We start from the raw sequence: 20,925 nt of genomic DNA, 5'->3' as shown, positions 1-20,925 counted from the left end.
GGTAGAGAAGAGAATTTTTTTTTGCAGATATTGGATAGGAGAAATATGCTTGTATATAAACTTTATCTACAAATTACATGTATAAGGCATTTCTCTATGCCAAGTCATTAAATTAACAGTGATTCTATAATGATAGTTTATCTCATGTATGGCAGTTAAGTGTGATGACAACATGAAACAAATGTAGTCTTGGATGTCATGTAACAGCTGAAGTGAATGTAATTTGATACTTACCATTCAAAATTAAATAACAAAACAGACTACTGATCCACCCATATGAAAGATACAACTTATAAATTACAAGGTACCATATTTATATTAAAAAAAATAAATAAAAATACAAAATCCACATGAAACTCTAATATACATTGAAGATATTAACCTTACATCAGGCACATTTATGCATAAACTTACATTTTCAGAATCTGTTGTGGGGTTCTATTCCAAAAAAAAAAAAAAAATAATAATAATAATAGAAAATAATAATATTAAAAAAATAAAAATAAAAAATAAATTGTGCGATCCATCATAGACAACACAAGCATAGCATTGGCCACCTGATCAAATGTGAAGACCTTTGCCCACTATCTTTTACTTGACAACCATGAACGGATCATCAAGGTGCATATTCTGGTAATCTGTTCAGTTTGGCTATATCCTCTTCTGAATCATCTCGAGCAATAAAAAGTGCATGGCCATACCCACATGATACACTGTGTATATGGATGCTGTCTAATGGTTTCACTTCTTGTGGAGTTGTAGAGGATTTAGGACGATTATCGCCATAGCCCACTTCTCCATATGTAGGACTGGGTCCCCACTATATCACACTTTCATCAGCTAATACCTCAATGCTTGTGTTGCAACATCCGACACCATGAATCTGCCAACCAGTTAAATCTTGAACTGGCTTTGGATACATAAAAGCTTCACCAGATCATTTATTCTGACCCCAGAAGAACAACACACCAAGTTCATTTATAGCCATACTATAAGTACTACCAGCATACACGCTTTTCACACCTCGATTAGGTCCATCAAAAGACTTGATAAGGCGTGGCACAAGTTCATCTTTCTGTTCTGCACGACCTAACCTCCCATAACCACCAAATCCAGATGAGAAACACCTCTTATTGGTATCAAGGACAACAGTATGATTAATTCCACAGGCAATATCAGTAATCGATACATCATCTACAATAGTGATATGGCCATCTCTTGTTTTCTCAATAAACGCAGCAACCCTGCGTGGAATCACTTCACACCGAAACGAAAGCTTGTTACTGGTCACAAAATAACGCCCATCTGAATTGTGTCCTAGTTGTCCATATTCTGGGCAGCCAAATGAAAATAAGTTCCCTCCAATGTCAACAATCATGCTGAATTCAGCTCCACATGAAATTTTAGTAATTGGCCGTCCTTTAAAAGATATTCTGGTTGGGATACTTAGTGCAGTATTTTGAGATTCATTTCCACACTGGCCCATTTTGTTGTCTCCACAGCTATATACAATGCCTCGATCTGAAAGAAATAGTGTGTGAGAACGTCCACAAGCAGCATCCACAATTAACTGATCGCGTAAAGTGTCTATGGCAGTTGGATTATCTTTTCTCTTTAAATCACACTGTCCCAATTGGCCTTTATCATTTCTCCCCTAAGTCATAGTTCTGCCATCTTCGGTAAGCAACACAGTATGACAAGATGAATTTCATGACACTACAGTCCGAACTCTAATTCCCTGAAGAGCAGCCAAGCGGTGAGGTCCCCACAAATTTCGACCGCCTGCTCCTTTAGCATTTTTAGGTAATTCTTTTTGACTAATAAGATCCCAATTTGTACCTCCACAATACAGCAATACAGCAATGTATCACATTGTTTTGATGCTTCTAAGTGGAATTTTTTCTTCTCCCCTTTGTCTCCGCTTCCATCGACGGCTGTTGTCTCTTCCTCAGTATAGTTGTCCGTGGTGTCGTCGCTGGGCCCAGGTTGTTCTGCCTTACTGCCATTGTTCGATTTTTGTTGACCGACTGCGTCGTCTAGGTTCCCACTTCCGGCATCGGACGCATTTGTACCTGCTACATTACTATCATCTTCCACCTCTGACACTTTCTTAGCATCATCTTGATCTCCTTCGTCTTCAGCTTTTCGCTTTTTTGGCGGCATTCTGACAGATCCGTAAGACTAGTCAGTAACAGAATGACAGTTGGCAGCCAATCAACAAAGTAAACTGTGACTCAATAATAATATAAAGATGCACATTACGTCTATGTCCAACTCAACCATCAAGAATGATGTAAATACCGCCAAGTCTATCAACTCTCCAACTAAAGCTACACTCACCTTTCCTAGCAGGAATTTATGCTTCTATGGTAAGTGTTGGTATTCATTGTTACTTTTTTTTTTTTTTTTTTTTTTATGAAAACCCCAAACACGAAAGGTATCAAAACCTATAGTACTTAGTACCGTGCATGGGTCGAAGGAGAAATATGGGGGGGGAGGGGGATACCGGAAACTTTGCTCTAGAGACTAAACATGGGTTTCACCACTTCAAGCCTCCAATAAGCAAAGTGGTGGTATTTCACCGGTCGATGAAAGTCATCTACTTCATGTATTTCTTAATTTCTAATAATTATTTAATTGAATTAATTTAATTTAATTTATTATTCTGCATTCATTAGTAAAGGTAGCTTGGAATACAAGCTACAATACCACTTTACAAGCATAACCTAGTTGCTGGTATGATGTTTTTCATAGGCTGTATAAAAATTAATTTTTATAATTTAGTATTTATGATAAATCTATGTACTGTCTTACATTCTACTGATTTATTACTTGTTAATTCTTTTTTGTGAAAGTATTTTATATATTTAAAATGTATTTTATTAATTTATTTGCCTTTCTACAAGTTTAATTCAACACAAACTACAAATTAAGGAAACAATTTAATCGAATGCCATCAAGTCTCAGCACAAGATGTACTGAGACTTGATGAACTGGTCCAAGATAACCACAAACCTTAACATTTGAGGAATCTGCATAACAAAAGGTTTATTTGTCATTCCCGGTGAATTTAAATTGCCATAATGAAGGGTAAGTTGGCATACAGCACTAGTGCCAAAGAAAATACCCAAGACCACCACTATTTTTTTTAGCCAGTGAGTTATAAATTAATGGAATAAGTTATCTACATGTGTGGTTGAGGCTGAGAGTTTGGAGAAATTCAAAGGTCAGCTGGATAGTTACCTATGAGAAGAGGGAAATGCATAGGTTGTGTATTTCCTTTTCTTTTATTATTATTTTACTCTCTTTTTTTTTTTTGGCTGGTGCAGAATAAGCATTAGGCTTCCTTGCACCATATGGCCATTATTAATACTAATAGCATTACAAGATGATTTCATTCAATCATTTATTCAATCCAAAAGAATTGTCACAAAAGTCCCCCAAAAAATACAAGCATGTCTATGTTCCAGTTTAGTTAAACAGCAATAGTTTACTTATCCACAGATGCTCCTGATTTCAAAAATTCATCATTGACACCTCATTCTCCCATCAAAAAGAGTGAACCTGGAACAATGCCTTTGAAAGGTTTCCAATCTCTAGTTCAAAGCCAGTTGAATATTGGCAATTGAATATATAAATATTTTATTGATTAATAACTTCCTTTTAATTTTTAACCATTGATTAAGGGATTAAAGTGAGATCCATAATGTGTGATCATATATGTAAAATTACTTAAAGTTTAAGTTATTTAATCTAAATTGAATAAAATCAATTGCATAAAATTATAGTATGTATAATGTACATCCTTCCAAACTTCAGATGCTGGAGTCAAACCATTAACTTGCTAACAGACAAACTGATATTAGAAAACACACAGTTATATATCTCTGCTTTAGTTTAGTATATAACAGAACATTTTACAAACAATGAGATAAAAAATCTCATAAAACATAAATCTAAAAAAAAAACATAAAAATTTGACTACGTAACTTTACTTTCAGTATGTGCCTAACAAAATGGTTCTCCCAAAACTTCAGGACTCAAGCAAATAATTATGGAGACATATGGCCTGAAAACAGCAGTGATGTAACCCTTCATGCTAAAAGATTTATAATGATAAATCTTTTAGCATGAAGTCTTCAGAAACTGATGTTTCTTCTCCCAGTAAATAAATAAAAGTTAACAATATTGTTTACTGTGTATATTATTTTATTATTTATTGTTGTATTTCACATACTATATTTATTTTTTATAGAATATATTTATTGTTAGATTAAACAACATAACTGATGGCTGGGAAAATTCATCACAGAAATGTTTCTCTGTGTCATGCAATGCAGTGTCATACTTAAAAAATAAAAATTTAGAACTTTTTTCATTTGTTCATTTGTTATTAATTGTATAATTTATTGAATAACCATATCATGAATTATATTCAAATGCAATTACGCAGAAATAACTAAAGATAATTCTTACCTACTTGAGTGGACATATGGAATTTATAAAATTTCTGAAAGGAAAATAAACATTAATTGCACTGGGATTTTTTTTTCCAGTTCATCAGAAGTAATAACAAAGTCTCATAATCCTTCAGTGATTTAAAATGGTTAGTAACTTAAAATGTTTAAATAAAGGGATATATGTTCCAAAGCAACTGAAATTGCACTAATACTTTTTTTATTTATGAATTAGTTGATATAAAATAAAATCAGAGAATGTGAGTTAAGAAAAAACAAACAAACAAAAAAAAACTATATAACAAAACAATTCTTGGAAATTGTAAGATTGGTGCTTAAAGGCCAAGCTTATAAGGAAGAGTTATTTATATCCACTAATGAATATAAATAGGGCTGTGCTGGTAAATTTTTAACAACCTGTTCTCTAAAAGATTTAAAGGGTACTGGTGATTTGAGCTGATTTTAATTTGTGATCGCCACCACTAGGTGGAGCAGCCTGTCTCTCATGATCCTTTTGCGTTGATGATGTTATTGATCACATGACTCACCTCTCACGTACTCCAATGTGTTTTCGCAACCAGGGGCACTGGCTGCTTTCCATGATCCTTTGTGCAGGCCAAACTCCGTTATTATTATTATTATTTTTTTTTTAAATTTTGCTGTGGGATAGCGCCACATGCATTTTTCGTAAAAATAATTTCATTTGGTGGGATCCGAAAAGAGGTCTATGACCTTTATGGGCAGGTAGCTTAAACAGGAACATTACATGATATAAAGTTTTGAAATTAATTTTAATGAGATGAATTTTTAAATTCTAAGGAGAAATTAAAAGTTAAATGAAATTTCCCAACTGTGATTAAAGTTTGAGAATAAATACCCATGTCTGAAAATTATAAGGTAAACATTGTAATTTCCAAGCTGTAATTATGATTATATCATTCTGGTTAAAATTCGAAAATCTTCATTAAAGATACAGTTTTAAAGAATGAAAGTCTTTTATTTGAATACTAAAGAGACAATATCAATGTGCACAGATCTTTACTAATAATAACGTTCTCAATTCAGATAACATACTATTATGAGGACAGTCCATTATTTTTTTCATTTCATGTATGAAGTCTTGTATTAAGTATTGTTCGAGAAAGTGTTCATCACTTGTTTTCAGTATGGAAACATTTTTGAATTCCACCTCGTGGCATCGAAGTAATTGTGATGTCGTTAAAGATGGACACCTCCTCTAAAACCTATGACTGCTTTTGAAGGGATACTTTCTCTCTCCTAATTCTCTAAATCTCTCTCTCTCCTAATTCTATAACATGGTGCTACAGTAGCGCCATGTTAGAGAATTTGGGAATATCTCCTGATCTGCTCACAGTTCACCAGCATGACTTCTTGGTATGGGAGACAGGCGGTCAGATAAGTTATTATTATTATTATTATTATTATTATTATTAGCCATATAGTACAAGGAAGCCTAAGGCTTATGCTGCACCAGCCAAAAAAAAAAAAAAAAAAAAAATTCCCGAGTTACCCCCTGAGAAAGAAAGAAGAGAGAGGAGGAGAGAGAGAGAAAGGGAGAGAGAAGTACAAAGGAATCACCAAGAAAGAGAAGAATGATGATATCCAGCTCAGGACCCTGGGTTTGCCAAGCCCATACCAGATGTGAGCACAGCTAAGCTGTAGAATAGTAATCCCTTTAGCTCTCTTAATTCGTGCTTCGCAGCAGCATTAATTGCCTTAAGGCCAAAAGTGCAAACAGTAAGTACCCTTAAGTCTCTCCTAATATGTTTGTTGTATGAAAATTTTCTTCGCTCAACGGAAACTATTTTAAATGCAATTAGCAAGAGAAATTTTAAAAAATTTGCTAAACAGAAAAATTAGCTGTAAAGGAGTTAGCATTAGTAGGGGCATGCGATGCAAGAAAGCAAGCTTATTCAGCATCAGTCCAAAAAAAAAAAAAAACGCTCCCATTTCACCCCTCCATTCGTTCAAAATGCCTGTCCAGCTCAGCCTTAAATTTATTTAGGCTGTTAGCATCCACAACAAAAAATGGAAGCCTATTCCACCAATCAACTACTCGCTGACTAAAGGTACATTTCCACACATCTATTCTACAGCTATCTTTCCTCAATTTGAAACTGTGCCCCCTCAGGTTCTTAGTCTAAGCAAGAGGAAGCATCCCATCAGCATTCAGTTTGCTCAACCAATTCAACCAACTCAATTCCACCAATCAACATATACCTCAATCAGATCACCTCGCAGGTGCCTACTCTCCAGGTGCAGCAATTTGCAGAACTTAAGCCTTTCTAGGTAAAAGCACCCCTTTGTTCCTCTCACCAATCTTGTTGCCCTTCTTTGTACTCATTCCAGCAACTCTACATCCTTCCTAAAATGAGGCCTCCAGACCTATACACAGTACTCTAGGTGTGGCCTGACTACTGCCTTCTATAATGGGATAATCACCTCCCTGTCCCTGCTAACAAATTTGCTATATATGAGTGACAAGACTACATGATCTGCCCTGACAGCCCATCTGCACTGCTCAGTGAACTTCATATTTGACTGCACAAACACCCCCAGGTCTTTTTCACTTTCCACCTCCCTGAGTGTAGTACCACACAGTTGGTACATTTCTCTTCGGTTATCACTACCCATATGCAGTACTTTGCATTTGTCAATGTTAAACTTCCGTTGCCACTTCTCAGACCATTTTCCCAACTTATTCTTACTCCATCAATCTCAATTCGGAAGGGAATTAACCTTTTACATCGTCATTGCCTTAGTTTTCATAATGTTTATCTTTATTCCATACTTCAGCACTTTCTTATATAGTCTTTTGAACATTTTTGCAGCATAGCAGGGCAACCTGCTAGTAAGGCCTGATTTGATTGTCTGCAAACTTAATAGCCTGTACATACTTTTCACCTATTTTAATCCCCCACTTCTTATTCCCAAGGGCTTCCTTTATTATTGGCGCCTCTGTAGCCAGGTGGACAGGAGCAGCAGTGCTTAGCACACTCTGCTATGCATATAAAGTATCAGATGACACTAGATCCAGCTGAAGTAGCATACTGTCATTAACAACCCTACCAACCTTTGTACCATCTGCAAACTTGGACATTAAACCTGATATACCTGGCGCCTCCATAGCCAGGTGGGAAGGAGCAGCAGTGCGTAGCACACGCTTCTTGATTAAACCGGGGTTCGAGCCCATCACCACCAAATACGGAGGATGCAGAAATGTCAGGGAATGGCCACCGCATGACCCGGAGCAATATGGCCTTAGTTGCTAATGCTCCTTAAAAAACCAAACAACCTGATATACCTTCATCAATATCATTGATAAATATATAACACAATGCACCCAATACCGAACCCTGGGGAACTCCACTAACAACATTTGTCCACGAAGAGCAGTGTCCATTGATTACCACTCTCTGTCGTCAACCATCCCTTTATACATTGTAGCAACTTACCCTTAATGCCATACCTCTCCAATTTGTACAGCAGGCTTCCATGTGCAACAGATATCAAAAGCTTTCCTGAAATCCAAATATATGATATCAAAATTATTTTTGGCATTCAGTTCCTTTGTGACCACATCATAGTATCCAATCAAATTGGTCACACAAGACCTCCTTTTAAAAAACCCATGCTGTGTCTTAACTATTACTGCAGTCTTGTCTAGATGATCCTGCAATGCTTCTTTAACATCAGTGATTCCATTATTTTCCCTGGAACACAAGTTAAACTAACAGGTCTGTAGTTACTTGTGTCACCTTTTGAAGCCCTTTGTGAATTGGTGACACATTTTCACACCTCCAGTCCATGGGGACCTCCCCTGAGTCCAAGGAAGCTCTCATAATTATGGCTAAGGGTTTGCTTACTTGTTTTGCTGCCTCCTTTAATATAACTAGATAGATCCTATCCACCCCAAGTGCCTTCCTTATGTTTATCTTCAACAATTTCTCCTCCACTTTGCTCTCAGTTATTACAAAATCGCTTAGCTCCCTATTAGCGTTTGATAACTTCTGGCACTCCCCTCATTGAATGACTCCTCATGTGTGAATGTAGATGCAAAATACTCATTCAGTTTGTCACCTACCTGAGCATGATCATCAATAGTCAACCCATCTATGTTAAGTGGTCCAATATGATTCATCCCTTTCCTTCTAGAGTTTATTTAAATAAAGAACTCTGTGCTGTTTTTCTTTGCATCCTTTGCTAAAGATTTCTCGTAATCTGCCTTTGCCTGCCTAACCTCCTTTGTGACTTGATTACAGACTAGTTTATCTACCATTGGCTTCTGTGTCATCTGATACTTTATATGCATAGCAGAGTGTGCTAAGCACTGCTGCTCCTGTCCACCTGGCTACAGAGGCGCCAATAATAAAGGAAGCCCTTGGGAATAAGAAGTGGGGGATTAAAATAGGTGAAAAGTACGTACAGGCTATTAAGTTTGCAGACAATCAAATCAGGCCTTACTAGCAGGTTGCCCTGCTATGCTGCAAAAATGTTCAAAAGACTATATAAGAAAGTGCTGAAGTATGGAATAAAGATAAACATTATGAAAACTAAGGCAATGACGATGTAAAAGGTTAATTCCCTTCCGAATTGAGATTGATGGAGTAAGAATAGAACAGCTAGAGCACTTTAGGTATCTGGGGCAGTTATTTGCACAGGACATTTCATGTCTAACTAAAATTTAATCCAGAATTGCAATGACAAAACAATCTTTCAAGAATAAACTGTCCTTGATTACACAGAAGAAGTCACAAGAAATTTGGAAGATAATAAAGACATATATCTGGTCATATATTTGGTCAGTAGCACAATATGCAGCAGAGACATGGATGCTAACAAAGAGAGAGATAAAAAGAGACTTGAGGCCTTCGAGATGCGGTGCTCTCATAGGATGGAAAAAATTAAATGGACTGAAAAAGTGTCAAATGTGAAAGTATTAAGACATGTCCCCTAGGGAAAATGCCTTAGGGGAAGACCAAAATACATTATTACCACACCCCTTTGGCATCTCTCATATTGTGGATATAACTTCACAACTGTGATGGCTTGTTGTATTACCTGGGTAGCTGCCCACCCACTGATGATGAAGCCCAATAGCTTCGAAACGATCATCTAGAGGTTAGTTTGTGAATTGTTTTGTTCAGATGTGTTCTACTCATTCTGAAGGTTGAGGAAAGTGTCCGATTGTATCAAGAGGTTAGTGGCGGTCCTTTCAGCTGAGGTAATCCCCCCTTGTGGGGAACCTCCTTTAGGAGGGCAGTAAGTAATTGATTTTCTTTTGTTTTACATTTCTTTGAAATTTATTTCTGCCAAGTTAGGTATTTTCTTTTTTCGTTTTGCTGGTGTCAGGCAGGACACGGGATTTTTAACTATTCATTTTCCTTAAGGATGTTGTTGTTGTTTTGTTTTTAGGAGCATTAGTAACTAAGGCCATATTGCTCCGGTGCGGTGGTCATTCCCTGACCTTTCCGCATCCTCCGTATTTGGTGGTGACGGGCTCGAACCCCGGTCTAATCAAGAAGCATGTGCTATGCACTGCTGCTCCTTCCCACCTGGCTACGGAGGCGCCTTTCCTTAAGGAACCGAGATTAATTATGGCACAGTTCTTTTTTAGAGAAAGGACAGTGGAGTTTCAGACTACAGAGGTTTGTCCAATTAGAGAGGTAATGCGGGGTGACTCAGGTTGTTTCTGTTCATGAGATAAAAGGATTAACTCCATTACCAAGGCAGAAATATCAGTTAGTCTTGAAAACAGTAGAGGCAAGAGAAAAGGGTTTTGAAAGGGTTTTCTATTAGAAATGTCATGATCAAACCTGTGCAAATTGGTAACATACGCAAAGTGGTTACTATTGACAGGTTTCCGGTAGAAATGTCTAATAGTCCTGTCGAGAGCTTTTTTAACAAGTTTGGTAAGGTTGTTAAGATTCACAGGAAAGAATATGAAGAATGGCCAGGCATAGAAACAGGTACGGTGCAAATTCAAATTGACATGAAAACACCCGGGCCAAACATCATCGATTTGATGGGTCACAGGTTATTAATAAATTACCCAGGAGTTCAGAAAGTTTGTTTGATGTGTGGAGGTAAAGACCATTTTTTTTTTTTTTAATGTGAACCTCAAACACGATAGGTATTAGAACCTATAGTACTTAGTACCGTGCTTGGGAGCAGAATGCCAAAAATCACGTTGTTTTCACTGTAATGGCACAGATCATATTACGGCCAACTACATTAATAATTGTAAAAAATGCGGAGCTTCCATGCATAAATTCATTCAATGCCCGGAACGCACATTTGCCGAAAGAGTTGCTGGTGGGAAAGGCCAGCAGAAAGCGAGCGAGCCGCCAAAAGATATGCCTAACACTGAGAGCGCAGAAACTATAGTAGCTCAGAGGGGTGAGACGCAGATTAAAGAAATCACGCCAACATTTACAATAGCGTACGATATGTCGGCAACACAATCGGAACACACGGAACTAAACCGAGGACATGGAAGCGGAAAATACGGTACAAAAAGTACATAAGAAGGGGGGAGAAGGAAGAAATAAGCGGTAAAACTAAAAGAGTAAAAGGGGGAAACAGACGAAATTCGAGAAGAGACCGAAACAAAACAAATAGAGGGGGAAGAAGTATCAATTTTGTCAGGCGGTAAGAAAGATTGCAAAGCACTTTCGGGGTCCGATTCGGATTCAGATGGCATACAAACAAGGGAATACGAAGGAATTGAATGGTTAAATGTAGTAGGAAACACAAAAGAATCCAGGGAATATAGGCGAAACTTGGCAGAAATTGTTAAAACTCGAGGAGAACCGATTTTTCTTTGGAATGAAAACGAGGAGGGTGAAGTAGTAAATATACAGTTCGATTGGGCCGATTTCGTTATTTCCAATATTAGAAACAAGACTGTTAGAGATCTCACTGTGTTGCTCACCAATAACAAATTAAAGTTAAATGCGGAACATAGGAATATCTTATCAGAAGTTCTAGTAAAGTTCTGCTCATAATGTCCGGAATAACATTTATGTTGTTAAATGTACAGGGTCTGAGAGTGGTTAACAAACAAAGGATGATATGGCAAATTATGATGAACATGGGGGTGAAGATTTGGTTTCTACAAGAAATCCACTTCGCAAGTTTAGCAGACACCCAGCAGTTTCAAAACAGATACCGGTTGTTAGGATTTTGGAGTTTTGGGACAAATCGATCCGCAGGTGTGGGAATAGTAGTGGTTCCTCCAATTTTAGGGACTGTACGACTGGCGGGTAGGGATACAGAAGGTCGGGTTGTGGCAGTGGATTGGAGTTATGGGGGTGCACAATTAGACTAATCTGTGTCTATAGTCCAAATTCCACTTTAGAAAGGAAAACTCTGTTTCAGGGACTGGGCAACTATATGAGGGGGTGCAATGGGTTGTAATGGTAGGGGACTGGAACTGCGTTCCTGACCCCATTATGGACAAAATTCTGAGGGGTATCCCGCATCATGGTACGGGGGGGGGTTCGTGAATTAATCGAGGTTTGTACTAAATGGGACTTGGTAGACGTCTGGAGGGAAAAAAATCCGGGGAAACGAGCGGCCACCAGAATAGCCAATAATATAGGAACTAGGACAGATCGCATTTATGCAACAAGTCAGTTGAAGGATAAGATAACAATGATATGGCATGTAAAATTTGCGGGAGGTCGACAAGTTTCAGATCACATGGCAGTAATGTGGAAGGCAGATTTATTTATGTACATTAGTCTGGGAAAAGGCTATTGGAAGCTCAACCCAGCAGTTCTGGAGATTGGGACTTTACAACAGTTATTAAAAAGATTGTAGAGCAAGGTGGAAATGAGTGGGAAATGTGGACGAAAATTAATGAAAGTGCTAAATCATTTTATTACTCAAAAGTTAAGGAAAGAAACAAACAACGCAGAAATAGACTGAAAGATCTCTTACAAGAAAAAAGAATTTACCAATGGTGCGGGGATGAAAGGGCAACAGCAGAAGTACAAGCGATTATTGACGGTATAATACTGGAAGAAGAGAAAGAAAAGGTGCGAAAAATACAGCTGAAATTTAGGGAGGCTGATAGTCCTTCAGCTGCATTTTGCCAAAGAAGACTAAGGCTAAATAATTTAGCCAAAATGGTTCAGGAAATTAAAGACGATGACAACACACATTGAACAACGCTAACTATTATGAATAGTTTTGTAAATTACTATGAAAAAGAGCTTGCTTTGCAGAAAAAAGAATGGAGTTGGATGATTGTCCAATCATCCAACTCCGTTTGGATGATTGGACAATTCACACACGAGCAAAAAGCATTACAGGACAGGGAAATAATTATGGGGGATCTAACTGTGGCTCTAAAATCATGTAAATTACGACACGTGCAGGGACCGGATGGTTTGGGGGTTGAATTTTATAAGAAATTTTGGAACTTGTTAGCGCCTATTCTTCTGACCGTCTTTAACAAATTTTTTCAGGAAGGGGTTGTACCCGAAGGCTTTTTAAATGCCTATACTACTTTCATTCCGAAGCATGGATGGGATTTAAGGAAAATTGGTAACACGAGACCTATAACATTGGCTAATTGTGACTACAAAATATTTGCAAAGATTTTGACAGATAAGTTAAAATGCGACGTAACCCAGGTAGTTAGAAGCACACAGTGCTACGGTATACCGGGGAGGCGGTTAGAATATAACCTTTGGCTATTAAAGGATATATTAGAATATCGGAAACGAAAGAGTTACAATTTAGCATTAGTGGCAATTGACCTAGAAAAGGCTTTCGATAGAATCGACCACGACTACCTTTTCTCTATAATTAAAGATACGAACATAGGATCTCAGTTGTTTACAGTCCTGAGAAATCTACATACACAATAGTAGCACACAACTTTTGATAAATGGAGAAATTTCGAAAAACATTAAAATTGATAGGGGAGTAAAACAAGGATGTCTGCTTAGTCCTTTATTATTTACGTTAGCACTAGAACCACTACTGGGAAGAATAGACAGAACTGACAGACAAGCCATTCAGGGGATACCGTTGCCAAAGCCAGCAGAGCAGTGTATGTGGATGGTGTTACCGCCACTCTCACTACGAGTTATGCGGTGGAAGAATTTATGTCACTCATTACTTCTTTTGGTAAGAAGTCGGGGTTAAACATAAATGAAGATAAAATTAGGATCAAGTTGTTAGGGGAATGGGTACATCGGCCCTTACCACAATGAGAAATGGAGTCGGATAAATCGATTCAAATATTGGGAGTTCCGTTTAGAGAGAGTCCCATGCTACCTGTAGGAGTGCTCACCACTAAAATATAGGCAAGTTTAAAAGAGTGGGAAGTGGGACAATTTTCTTTTGAGAACAAATCCATTATTGTTAGAACTGTAATTCTTCCTATAATCTTATACACGGTGTTTATAACAGGAATCACAGCTAAGACAATGAGACGATTTTACGTTCCAACATTTCAGTTTCTATGGGGAGGAAAACGGCAAGAGATAGCGCAGAAATTTTTATTTTTACCGTGGGAAGAGGGGGGAATAAGTATTCCAAAAATTAATTTGAGATGTAGCTGTAAGAGACTGCTGGACGTGGCTAATATGGTGCAATTATACCATTTAGTAGCGGTACTGATAAAATATTTTATGGGATTTAATACAGCCTTAATTAAAGGCGGCAATTATCTAGGGCTAAAAGCAGAGACAATTCCTATATATTACAAAAAAATTCGGGATATGTGCACGCAGTTAAGGGAGAAAGATATAGATCCTTTTAAGGGTGGTTTAAAACGACTCTACTGGACACTGTTTAACTCAGAAAATCCAGAAAAGCCAAATTTAGGAAACCATAAAGCGCAATTGTTTTTTAAAAATCTAAAAATTGGCGGAAACTACCCGTCGCGTATTGACTTTTCATGGAGGGTTGGTTACAGAAACATGCCTGTGAACAATATCACGTATAGATTTAGTCAGACAGGCAACAGATTATGCCAATTTTGTACCAAAATTGAAACAGTGTACCATTTATTTTATTACTGTCGATTCGTGCAGGAAGTTTGGAAGAGAATTTGTAGATTTTTGAGGATAAGACAGTTCACACTGGAGGAAGTAATTTACTTGCAATTTGATCATTTCTTGGGCAAGAAAAAAATGTTCACTATATTTTTAATTACAGGGGCAAAATATCATGTGTGGAAGCTTCGAAAAAGGAAGAGGTTTGGGACCTTTAGGGGAGCTCTTTGGGACTTGAAACAAACAATGTTTGTTTCCATACAAAGGTTTTTACAGTAGGAAAAATGGTGTTTAGTCTGATAAGTTTCTGAAAAGGTGGGGAGAGCCACCTCTTCTGTGCAGTTTGGTTGGAGATGAGGTTCATCTTAAGTACTGGTTTTAGTTATTTGGGGAAAAAAAAAAAAAAAAAAGCAGCACCTGGGTTTTTTTTTTCATTTATTACAAAATTCAGTTTTCTTGATAAAAATCTAGATCTCTTAGGCTCTCATCAAAACAGTTCCATGATATAGGTTTGAATTTTATAACTCATTTGTTTGGTTTAATAGATCTGGTCCAATGGATTATTTATCACATTAAATTCACAAATAGCTTTGAAACGATCGTCTGAATTAAGATTTTTCATGATTTAGGTTTGGATTTTATAATTCATTTGTTTGGTTTAATAGATCCGGTCCAATGGGTTTTTTTTTCACATTAAATTCACAATAGCTTCAAAACGATCATCTGGGTGGGTGGTCGTATCCCCTGAAAATAAATAACAGTAGTCTTCTCTACTAGAGAAGCGTTATTTATTTGAAGTAATGCAATACAACTATCTTGCTATGAAGATAACCACAATATGAGATACAATTAAAAAGATGCCTTTTATGCTACATAACGTAGTTCAAATTTATGGGTTAACTATGGTGTATTTACACCGATATTATATAATTAATATATAGAAATAAAGAGGAATTTACCTCACTGCTTTTTTGTAGAATACTTCAACATGACACACTCTTGAATTCAACTGAATGTAAAATTATTTCTTAATGGCTTCCTTTCCCCAATGACATATGAATGGGTCCGATTGATAGCTAAGGTACCAACACACAACTCTAAATGCAAGAAGACATTATGTCTAATAATAAAATCAATAAAATGATTGCGGTGTATAAAAGTTAAAATCATTAAATTAGTTAAAATAATTTAAACCAATTTTGAACAATTTCCTTCCTAAAGGAGATCTGGGCTTTTTGACGGTCTGTCTTGGTCACAGGATAGAAGTAACATGAAGTAAGTTAGTGGGAATTTCTAAAAAAATTTGAGATTATTTAATATCTTGGCACATGTGTGCAAATTACCATGAATCTGATATGAGAAATGGAAGACATACATTAATGGAATTCTTGTGTAATTTGATTTCCAGAGTTTCAGCAATTTAATAATTTAGTGTAATTCGGCTGTATACTAAGTATTCAGGACTCGTCAAATAAAAAAAAAAGTGTGATTTTCATTGACGGCAGGAGAGCTAAGCTAATTCAAATGCACCCGCCCTACATGCACGTACTGAAGATTGTTGTTTTACCCTCACATTCATTCTACAACCATATCGACCCATGATAAGATGAATCACATTCCCTACATGAAATGTTGTATACTAAGTCGTTTATCTGTTTCGAAAACAACGAAAGTATTGATCGATTGCTTAGTTAAGCATGCAATTTTCGAATAGGTCTAGACAATTATTATTATTATTAGCCATATGGTGCAAAGAAGCCTGAGGCTTAAGCTAAACAAGGCAAACAAAAAAAATTCGGAATTACCCAGAGAGAGAGAGAGAGAGAGAGAGAGAGAAAAGTAGAAGGGAATCACCAAGAAAGAGAAGAATGATGATATTCATCTCAGGACACTGGGTGTGCCAAGCCCATACTCACAAGATGCGAGCCCCCGGTAATTAGCATTAGTAGAGGCATATGATGCAAAAAAGCAAGCTTATGCAGCATCAGCAAAAAAAAAAAAAAAAAAACGCTCCTATTTCACCCCTCCATTCATTCCAAAAAATTGTCCATCTCAACCTTAAATTTATTTAGGCTATCTACGTCCACAACAAAGGATGGAAGTCTGTTCTATCAACCAACCACCTGCTGGCTAAAGGCAAACTTCTGCACATCTATCTTACATCTGTCTTTCCTCAATTTGAATTTATGCCCTCTCAAATGATTATTCTGAGCAATAGGAAGAATTCCATCAGAATTGACCATGCCCAAACCATTCAAGGCTTTATACACCTCAATCAGATCACTTCACATGTGCCTAGTCTCCAGACATTGTAATTTGCAAAATTTAAGCCTTTCTTCGTAAGAGAAACTGTTTGTTCCATTCACTAATCTTTTTGCCCTTCTCTGTACTCATTCCAACAGCTCTACATCCTTCTTCAAATGAGGCCTCCGACCTGTATGCAGTACTCAAGGTATGGCCTGACCACTGCCTTATACAAAGGGATAATCACCTCATTATCCCTGCAAGAAAAATTCCTGTATATCATTGACAAGACACTATGAGCTACTCTTGCAGATCGTCTGCACTGCTCAGAAAACTTCATATCTGCCTGCACAATTACCCCCAGGTCTTTTTCATTCTCTACCACTGTCAGTGTAGTAAACACAGAGTTGATATGTCACTCAAGGGTTGCTGCTTCCCATATGTAGTACTTTACATTTGTCAATGTTAAACTTCATTTTCCACCTCTCAGCACATCTGCTCAACTTTTCTAGATCCTGCTGCAGCAGCGTACTGTCATTAGTGTCCTTAACAACCCTGCCAACCTTCGTATTCTCTGCAAACTTGGACATTAAGCTTGATGTCCATCATCTATATCATTTCTAAATACAGAAAACAATGGACCCAATACTGAACCCTGAGGGACTCCACTAATAACATTAGTCCACGATAAGCAGTGTCCATTGATTACCACTCTCTGTCTTCTCCCACTCAACCATCCCTTTATCCATAGCAGCAAATTTCCTCCAATGCTACACTGCTCCAATTTGTGCAGCAGTCTTCAATGTGCAACGGTATCAAAAGCCTTTCTAAGATCCAAATATATGATATGATAGTTATTCCCTGCATCTTTCTTTTGTAACTACATCATAGTATCCAATCAAATTGGTCAGACAAGACCTGCCCTTAACAAAACCATGCTGTGTTTGAGCTATAACTGAAGTCTTGTCTAGATGATCCTGGAGTGCTTCTTTAACCAGTGCCTCCATTAATTTTCATGAAACAGAAGTTAAACTAACAGGTCTATAATTACTTGTGTTGCCCTTTGATCCTCCTTTGTGAATCATATTTGCACATCTCCAGTCCATGGGTACTTTCCCTGTACAAAGAAGCTCTCATAATTATAGCTAAGGGTTTGCTTACTTCCTTTGCTGCCTCCTTTAATATAACTGGATAGATCCCATCCACCCCGGGTGCCTTTTTTATGTTTCTCTTCAACAATTCCTCCTCCACTTTCCTCTCAGTTATAACAAAATCATCCAACTCACTGCCACAGTTTAAGTCACCTCTGGCATTTCCCTCCCCGAATAACTCCTCATGGGTTAATGTAAATTCAAAATACTCATTTCGTTTGTTAGCCACCTGAGCAGGATCATCAACAGTTGAATCATCAATATCCAGTGGACCAATCTGATTCATCCCTTTCCTTCTAGAGTTTACATTTCATGTTTGGGGTTTTCATAAAAAAAAATAAAACATAGGTAAAGAACTCTCTGTTGTTTTTCTTTGAATCCTTTACCAAGGATTTCTCATAATATGCCTTTGCCTGCCTAATCTCCTTTGTGACTTGGTTACAGACCAGCTTATATCTATCATAGGCCTCCATGTCACCCATTAATTTAAATGTATCCCATGCATTTTTCTTCTCTGCCACATGTCTTATTAGTTCATCTGACATCCATTTAGGCCTAAACCTTGAACAATATTTCTTAGTTGGTATGTAAAGCCTAGTAGCTTCCAAGATAAATTCTTTTAATGCTTCCCATTTTGAATTTGCTGTTGGTAACATCATCAGTTGGTCCCACTGTATAGAATTTAAATACTGTCTCAGACCATCATAATCGCCTTTATGAAAGCAAAAACCCTTCCCTTTACCCCTGATGGTAGTTAACTCTTTGAGTAAATCCCACTTCAGCACACTGTGATCACTGCCACCTAGTGGTACCTTTATCTGCAGATTCTTAATGCATGAAGAATCACTACTGATAATCAGATGAAGAGTAGCACTCCCTGTAGTTGCCTCCCGCACATGCTGATGTAGAAAACAATCATCCAATAAATCCACAAAAGCCTTGTTAGTGTGTGAGTGACCAACCTACAAATTCCAGTCAATATCTGGGAAATTGTAATCCCACATTATAAAACTCTTTGATTTACTGGCCCATTCTATTTCCCTGTACAGTTTCTTATTATACTCATCAGAGTCATTAGGCCTATAACACACTCCTACTCTCAATTTTGATCTCCCAAAACCTCAAACAGTCACTAAACTGACTCAACACTGCACTGTCCAGCGATGTCAAATGGCTTCATTTCCTTGGATTCTATGTCTGGGTGCGAGGTTTGCCTGTGCGGTCGTGGCTCCTTGAAGCTCTTCGAACAGAGAAGTTTTTCCTGATTTATTTTCTGATTTTTTAGTTTAAATTGTCATATTAACTTATTTTCTAGAGTAGCTTTATATTCCTAGTTACGATACTTAGTTTAAAGTTTAACTTAGACAGAGATTTTGTAGGTATTACTTAGTATCGGTAACGGTATCAAATCCACGTGTCACAAATTGAACGAGAGGTCTTTTTTTTTTTAACCAAATTTAGTCGATTTATTAACCAATTGTTATATCAAATTATCTTCTATAAGTAGATTATAGACCTAGTCAGGATCCTTAGTTTATTCTAAATTGAGATAGCGAGATTTGGAAGCTAATCAATACTTACGAGTCCGTAGAAGTACCGTTCGTGAATTCCCGCCATTTTTACACGATAGCATAAGCTTAGTGTAGTATAGTGCATAATATAATATTGTCAATTAATCAGTAAATCTATTAATCTTGATAAACTTTATTGTCAATTAAATTGTATTTTTAACTCTATATATATATAACGACTTAATCGTAACAAATAATTAATACATAACTATAGTGGTACACGTGATACGGAAGTTGTATAAAGGGAACTCGTAGAAAACACTAGATACCAAAAAAAATATATATATAACATAACTGTTTTGGGATATAACTTAAGGATTTAATTTTTGTTTTTAAATTTTATTGAATTAAATCGGAATCATGACTCTGACCAGAACAGCAAAGCAAAAGGCTCAAGCTAATGGGAGTGCTGTAGTTCAGGGGAGAACTGAGGGGGGCAGTTGCCCTCTGAATCACAGTCTTTTAAAATGCACTGTTTGCTTGATGTTTGCGGAGCAGTCGGGTATGGGACATGATACTGCCAAGGGGGATGTCTTTGTGTGTGCACCATGTAAGGAGTGCAAGGAAATCAGGCGACAACTCAGTGTTGTTATGGGCATTTATGAGAGCTTGAAGGACAGGGTGGATGCCCTCGGAGGAAATAAATTGAGGGGCCCATCAAGCTCTCAGCTGCCCACATCAACGCCAGAGCTTGCACTTGGTCATCAGGCAACACAGAGGCAGCCCCCTAGGCAGAATGCACTGGTCCCACAGGAACTAGTAGTTGTTGGTGACTCTATTGTCAGAGAAACGGGGAACATGCTTTGTAAAAAGGATAGGTGGAATAGGACCAGGGTATGTCTGCCAGGGGCAAAGGTTGATGACGTTGTAGAGCGGATATCATCTTTTAAGGGCACAAAAGGTGATATAGTTGTACACATTGGCACTAATGATATTAAGAGTAGGAGACCGGCGGAATTACTTAGCAAGTACAGGTCACTGTTGAAAAAAAGCCGTGAATTAGGGTTGAATTTGAAAGTGTCTGCAATTCTGCCCAGACACGATAGGAGGGAGTATAAGATGAGAGCCTTGTTGATCAATTCGGCCCTGGAGGGATTGTGCAAGGCTCAAGGGGTAGAATTTTTTTCAGCCTGGACTGTACTTGTTAACAGGAGAGATTGCTTCTACAGGGATGGGATACACTTAAATAGAAAGGGTGCAAGAATTTTTGCTGATGCTGTCGAGGCAGTGTTAGGTGGGTCGGAAAACTGCTAGTTGGGGGGATACAAGGACTAATAGATTAACAGTAGCCACTGGCAGAGGTGGAAGTGATTCTCGCACTGCTTCTATTGAAATGAGCAGAAGCCTGAAAAACAAGATGCAGGATATTTCAGAGACTGCTGGGAGTCATTGCGGTACAAGTAAACACATGGGTTGTGTTAGGGTAGCTAAGAATAGAAACAGGTGCATGTATACCTGCATGTACACC

The 20,925-nt window shown here is 37.5% G+C and overlaps 1 pseudogene; it reads right to left on the bottom strand.

Annotated features, from left to right (window-relative positions):
• Positions 1 to 616: 616 nt before the first annotated feature.
• On the bottom strand, positions 617 to 2,163 carry LOC150076881 (protein RCC2-like; annotated as a pseudogene).
• Positions 2,164 to 20,925: the final 18,762 nt, after the last annotated feature.

The sequence above is a fragment of the Mastigoproctus giganteus genome, chromosome 12, assembly GCF_048544385.1.
Source record: "Mastigoproctus giganteus isolate SK-2022 chromosome 12, ASM4854438v1, whole genome shotgun sequence".
Lineage (NCBI taxonomy): Eukaryota > Metazoa > Arthropoda > Arachnida > Uropygi > Thelyphonidae > Mastigoproctus > Mastigoproctus giganteus.
The sequence above is the reverse complement of the archived record's forward strand: the minus strand, read 5'-3'. Positions and strand labels throughout refer to the sequence as shown.